At 44.6% G+C, this 7,229-nt stretch overlaps 1 protein-coding gene across 2 annotated transcripts in view; it reads right to left on the bottom strand.

Moving 5' to 3' along the window:
• Positions 1–7,229, bottom strand: part of KAT14 (lysine acetyltransferase 14) — a gene marked incomplete in the record, with an annotated part of 1,940,697 nt that overhangs the window by 681,560 nt on the left and 1,251,908 nt on the right.

Below are 7,229 nucleotides of genomic sequence, written 5' to 3'. Positions count from 1 at the left end.
CAACTACAGATGTATTTGGTGAATGTCCAGAGGTGAAAAGTACAGTTGTGTACCTACCATAAATGTAGATGTTCGAGTGTATTCACTGTTGCAGTCATTACACTTGGGTTATCCTGCTGGCAGGCTACCCACAGTCGGCCTGAATTCCAAATTCCTGGTCCGGCGTCAGATGCTGTCGCCCCTTCCAAGACGTCAGTGTGCCAGGGGTATACAAGACGCAGCCGACACCATTTTCTTCAGTTTTTCTTGCCCCAGATGTCAGGTGCCCCCAAAAGGGTTATCTAAAAACATTGCTTATAAAAAGCATGCACTAAAATAAACATTACCTTCATCTACAAGCAAATACACCACATAGGTTGTATAGAATAGAGAAGTACAGATATGTCCCAGCAAAGAAAGGGGGATGGTGGGTGGGTAACCTGGACTGCAACAGTGAATACACTCGAACATCTACATTTACGGTAGGTACACAACTGTATTATGTTCATCGTGTTTCACTGTTGCAGTCATTACACTTGGGTTGAATCCCAAAGCTGAGGTTGGGTGGCTGGGTCTAAATAGAATTAGGAGTGGCAATAACAGCCTGCATTTAAATTGGAACCTGTGTTCTGAGAGTCAGCCTTACAAGATTATCTGCAAATATACAGAGCTGAGTATATTTTTCTTTATTATAGAGTTTAATTGTTGCTTAGATACTGATCTGCAAATATACAGAACTGAGTATATTTTTTGGTTTTATAGTTTATACTGTTAGTGGTTGCTCAAATCTCTGCTGAAACTGTCTTCCCCACCCCCCCCTCCGTGTTTTTTGTTTGTAGTTAAATTTGATGGCTTTTGCAGTGTCCGCCCCACTGTAGATTTGATCTAGCACACTCCCCCAGTCTCATCTCTTTACCACATTCTACCTAATAAACCCTTTCTGCACTTGCTTTTAGTCCTTTTTAATTTAATTGCATTTTTCAAACTGTGTGTGTTCTAATATTGCTACATACTCGTGTGCTAGCTTGCACTGCATGTGAATTGTTTTTACTACTGTTTTTGCTACTTTGCTGTATATAAAAAAAAAAAAAAAAAAAAAAAAAAAAAAAGACTGTAAGCCTGTTTCCTATCTTTCCTGTAACTAGTGTTCCAGATACAGATTTGCTGTATCCAGGACTGTTTGTAAGCTTCTGAGCTCCCCAAGCCTTTCTGTGTTGGAGGGAAGCCTTCTAGCTTATCAGTGGGAGTGGTAAGCATTAGGTAACCTGTCTACCACATAAGGAGTGGTTCTGGCCCAGAATTTGTAGTTATTGGCCATTTGGGCAATCTTCCATCTCTCTCAACTTTCTGATTTGAAAGCCTGCATTTGCACTTGTTTCTGTAACTCGTCTAGTGCAGATACAGATTCTTAGTTTTAGCACTTAAATTTGCTTATTCATGCTCAGCACTTAGCACTTGTTCAGAACTTCTTAGCACTAAATAAGCTACTAACTACTACAGCACTCAATCTTCCTCATTACCTGGAGGAAAACAGTTTTTGTACTTACTTTTCTCACTGGCATTGAGAAACAGCTCTTGTACTCACCTTCCTCACTTATCTAGAGGAAAATAGTTTTTTTATTCAGGCATGTCCAAGGGTCAGCTCACAGTGTTCTCCCCTGTCTATCTGATGAATCTGGGCATCTTGAGGCAATTTAGAAATTGCCTCATGTCTCCTCCTACCACCCAACACTACAACCTGTGAAAGATGCACTTATCTAGCCAAACTGGAGGTAAAGCTCTCTCCAACCAAGACTGAACCTGACAGTCATGAGGAGAAGGTAAACATTTGCACCACATCACACTCATTACAGTCTCACTATGTCTACACCACCAAAATCCACACACAGAAACTCAAAAACATTTGCGGAGGCTCTCAATAATAATCTGCCTAAGCAACAGGGACCTCCAAAGCAGAAACACAAGCAACCTCCATTCCCCAACACAACTCAAATGACACATAGCCCACAGACACAGTGTGCCACTCAAACACAGCCAATAAGGCAAAACAACATACCTAACACACTAGTCATAGGTGACTCTATAGTCAGGCATACTAATGTCCCACTCACCAGGCTAAACAAGGAGAAGGTTACTGTCAGCTGCCTGTTGGGTGCCAGGATCCGCCACATAACCCACTCACTCAGGTCACTCCACAACAAGTACAAAAATGACTCTGTCATTGTCCATGTTGGTGTGAATGACCTGAGGCACTCCCTGGACTACATGAAAAGAGACATGGAAGAGCTCTGCGATTTTGTAGCCCAGTCAGGTATGACCCTAGCCCTGAGTAGCATTCTGCCATCGCCCAGAATGATACCGCAGTACAAGGACAAAATGATTGACTTCAACAATTGGCTAAGCTTCTGGTGTCATTCTAAGGGGATCCACTATCTGTCTGCTTGGGATGACATGGTCAACAGACCACGATGCTTTGCCACAGATGGCCTGCACCTGTCGCCCCTGGGATTCCGGATACTGGCTAAGGCTCTTGCTGCCCCTATAGTGCCTTTTTTAGGCAGGGTTCAAGTAACAAATTCACCACCTTAACAAGAACAGGCAAGCAAAAACTGAGGGTAATGCTACTTAATGCTAGAAGTCTAAATTTCAAAATGCACTCACTCGAGGCACTCCTTAAAATGGAGAACATCGATATCTGTGCAGTGACTGAGATCTGGTTCAAGGCTCCAGAGAGTACCCCTGCACTACCAGGCTATAACTCATATCACACTTTTTGGCCATGTAACCTGGACCGAAACACCAAAGGTGGGGGTGTGTCCATATTCATTAAGGATATCCACACCTCCAGGCTAGTTGCTCAGCATAATGCATCCGAGGTTATCCAAGTGCAACTAACTCTTGGCAAAACTGCAATCCAAATTGTAGCTTGCTAAAGATCCCCCACCATGCCCCAGGATTCCCACTCCTCTTTACTTATGTACTGGAAAATATTAGGGTTCAACCAAACACCCTAATAATGGGCGACTTCAACTACCCCAACATTAACTGGGAAAACTACTCATGTACCAACTCCTTAGCGCAACGCTTTCTGGAATTCATAAACTCCAATGCCCTAGATCAACTTATCCACACCCCCACCAGGGGCAACAATATCCTAGACCTAGTCATTACCAACATGAGTGACCGGTGTTCCACACCTGAAGTCAACTCCTCGTTGGTCCGATCCGACCATAAGCTAATCACCCTTGATATCCACATCCCAGCCCCACCCCCCATTAAGGAAACCACAGTAAAAAATTTCTCCAAAGCCAACTTCATGCTTCTTAAGACAGAAGTAGTGAACTTCATGACACCCATGCAGATGGACAATACAGTTGCAACTGCTGAATCCTACACAAATGCACTTTATAACCACTTGCATGAGTGCATGGATCGTGCTATCCCAAACAGAACCAAGACGCAAAAAAAGGAAGCCAATCTGGTGGTCCCCTGCCATAAACACACTCTACAACAGAAGGAAGAAACTGTTGCAAGAGAGTAAAATCCCATGAGTGGAGGAGCTCCCTGGTCAGCCTCAGTAAGAAGCTGAGATCCCGTATAAGATCCTCCATAGCTAGCTACGAAAATAAAATCACCACCAATTCCAAGGAAACCACAAAGCATTCTATAGCTATGTCAAGAATCTCAATGGCAACACCCAGATCTGCTCGGAGTTGCAGCACAAAGGCACGAAAATTACAGAACCAACTGATATTGCCAACATCCTGGCAGATAGGTTCAGTGCTAACTTTACCCCCACCCCCTAAAGGGCCCATATCTATACAGAAAGAATGCAGAGTCCCTGTAATCACAACTACGCAGGTGAAAGCTGCACTCTCTAAAGCCAAAAACACAGCATCCATGGGACCGGACAACATCCCAGGCTGCGTTTTACACGAACTTCAGAATGAACGGGCTCCCCACTTAAGCACCATGTTCAATAATAGCCTCGCATCAGGCTTTGTGCCCACTGAATGGTACACAGCAACAGTTATCCCACTCCACAAATGGGGAGCCACCACTGATCCCGGGAACTATAGACCTATTAGCCTGACGAGCCTGGTTCTGCAAAGCCATGGAACGTATCATCATGGAACTCAAACAAAGACACTGGTAACCTCCAAACTCTGGATCCCACCCAGTTCGCATTTGTGAAAGGCAGATCATGCCTCCTGAACCTGATCGACTTCTTTGAGGCAGTCACCAAAGCCATAGATGAGGGTAAGGTGGTTCACACAGCCTATCTTGACCTCGCCAAGGCTTTCAACACCATCCCTCATTCTGGAATTATAGCTAAACTCAATAAACTAGGCATAAATCCCTATGTCACAAGATGGGTTGCCAACTGGCTCACTGACAGAACCCACACTGTAAAAGTTGCAGACTCCAAATCTGACCTCAGACCAGTGACAAATGGAGTACCACAGGGTTCCGTCCTGGGACCGCTCCTGTTTGGTATCTACTTCTCTGAAGTACAGGCTAACACAGAAGGCCTCTGGTTAATGAAGTTCGCAGATGACTGCAAACTAGGAGCCATAGTCAAGTCCCCAAATGATGTGAACATCCTACAGAAGGGCCTCTGAGACAGATGCCTGGTGTCAGAGCCATGGCCTCAAGCTCAATGCCAAAAAGTGCTGTGTCATCCCCTTTGGTAAAAACTCTGTACCCATGAACTACCACATAGGCAGCATCTACTTAACACTGAATGTGTGATAAGAGACCTTGGGACCCGGGTGGACAGTAGTCTCTCCTTTGATAGTCACATCGCCACAGTAGTCAGGAAGTCCTTCTATGTGGCACACCTCATCAAAAAAGGGTTCTCATCCAAGAAAAAAAAAAAAGAGGTCATTGTTCCCCTCTACTCAACACTCATTAGACCCACTATAGAGTACAATGCCCCTTTTGGAATGTACCTCCCAAGACATCTGCAGCAGCTGGAAAGGCCACAGAAGTACCTCACAAAGAGGATTACTGGACTCAAACAAATGCCCTACACTGACCACCTCAAAAAACTCCAGCTTTACTCCGTAGCATATCGCCTACTCAGAGGTGATCTCTGCCTAACATATAAAGCCATGTCAAACCCAGAGCTGTTGGACATGCTACACCTAAAGAAATCCCAATCCCTCAGAGCTACACGCTCTAGGGACCTAAACCTTGTCGCCACAATAAACAGGACATGCTGGAGGGATAGATTCCTATCCCAGAGACTTCCCATACTCTGGAACAGGCTACCCATCAATGTCAAGCAAAGTTCTTCATTAGCACTCTTCAAGAAAAATCTTGATGAGTGGATGGGAAATAGGAAATACACCCCGGGGATCACTTCTGTGTCTCTGCTCGACAGTGGCACAGGAAAATAACTTTCTTGGGTGGCGTAAGCCAGGGAACCTTGTTAAAATAGGCTTGCGTAGGCCCTTGGGCAGATATCCTAGTACCTACCTATGAGCCTATGAACCTATGAGGCCCTGCAGAACTGCAATGGCAAAGCCTGCTCTGGATTTAGAGTAAAGAGGTAAGTGGTAGTGCTTTGTAAAATTGTGCACTGAAGTCCAAGTAGCAGCCTCAAAAATATCCTTGGTTGGTACTCCTTGGAGGAAGGCTGCTGAGGTGGCTGCTGCCCTGGTCGAATGTGGCCTAATGCCCTTAGGCACTGATTTGCCATGTTGTGAATAGCAGAAACGAATGCAGTGTCCTATCCATTTTGAAACAGTCTGCTTTGAGATAGCCTTTCCTTGTGATCCTGCAGCATATGCCACTAAAAGTTGCTCAGTCTTTCTGAAAGCTTTAGTTTTGTCGAAGTAGAAGCGTAGCTGTCTGTGTATGTCCAAAGAATGCCGAAGTCTCTCCCCTTTATTCTGGGGATTTGGATAAAATGTAGGCAAATGAATGGTATGATTGAGAGCCACACTGGATACCACCTTAGGCATAAATGTTGTGTTTGTCCTTAGAGAAACCCTGTCCGGATGGAAAATGATAAAAGGTTCCACAGGCATTAATGCCTGTAACTCAGACTCTTCTTGCTGAAGTTATTGCTAGGAGAAGAGCTGTTTTCCATGATAAAAATTTTATCTCGGCTGTATTGGCTGGCTCAAAAGGAGGCAGTGTGAGGTTTTCCAAGACAAACTTGAGGTCCCATGCAGGTATTGGTGCTCTTCTTGGGGGTCTTATGTTTTTGGCCCCTCTGAGGTACTACCTTAGTAATGGATGTGAAAAAATAGGTGGGTCCGTATTGTAATGAGCTGAAATGGCAGAAGCATGGATCTTAATCGATGAAAAGGATAGGCCTTTGTCCAACATCTCAGTTAGTTATTGTTAAATCTGAGGAATATTTGGTACAAGGCATGTCAATTCCTTGTGCCTGGTTCCAAGCACAGAATCTCTTCCATTTTTCTGCATATGACTTTCTGGTGTTGGGCCTCCTGGCCTCCAGGATAACATCCATAACTGCTTTGGAGAGAGGTGTGTCCTGAATGGTTACATTATTCGCCATGCAGCCAGATTTAGGGTTCTGAGTTGGCTGTGCAGTATATGATTGCTTTGTTAGGTCAGTAAATGAGGAATTTGAGGTAATGTCCAGGCTGGACCTTGAGACAAGCTCTTTAGGATTGGGTACCAGTGCTGGTGTGGCCAGTCTGTGGCAATCAGGATCATTTTTGGCTTCTCTTGTCTGACCTTGAGGAGTACCTTGGGGAGGAGAGGCAGTGGAGGAAAGGCATATACTGTAAGGTTTTTCCAGCTGAATGATAGAGCATCCACTTTCCATGCTAGCTTGTGATAAGTCCTTGTACAAAATCTCTGTAGTTGGCAGTTGTGAGGGGAGGCAAACAGATCTATGTCTGGGCATCCCCATTTCCTTGTTAACATGCTGAAGATTTTTGGATCTAGTTTCGACTCGTGAGGATCCATGAGGTTTCTGCTTAGTTCGTCTGCCAGAGTATTTGTCTTTATTGGCAGGAATTGTGCTTGCAGGTGTACTTGATAAGTCAATGCTGTGTTCCACAAAATCATGGCTTGTCTGCAGAGGGGGTAGGAATGTGTGCCACCCTGCTTGTTTATGTACCACATGACTGTAGCATTGTCTGTCTTTATCAGCAGTTGTCCTGGATGAAGTAGATCCTTGAAAGCTATCAGGGCATTCTGGACAGCCAGCATTTCTTTTAGATTGATATGAAGATGCATTTGGCTTGAGGGCCATGTGCCCTGAATAC

Source organism: Protopterus annectens, chromosome 1.part2 (assembly GCF_019279795.1).
Source record: "Protopterus annectens isolate FY-2018-M chromosome 1.part2, PAN1.0, whole genome shotgun sequence".
NCBI classification, from domain to species: domain Eukaryota; kingdom Metazoa; phylum Chordata; order Ceratodontiformes; family Protopteridae; genus Protopterus; species Protopterus annectens.
Note: the sequence above shows the minus strand (reverse complement) of the source record. Positions and strands in the feature narration are given on the sequence as shown.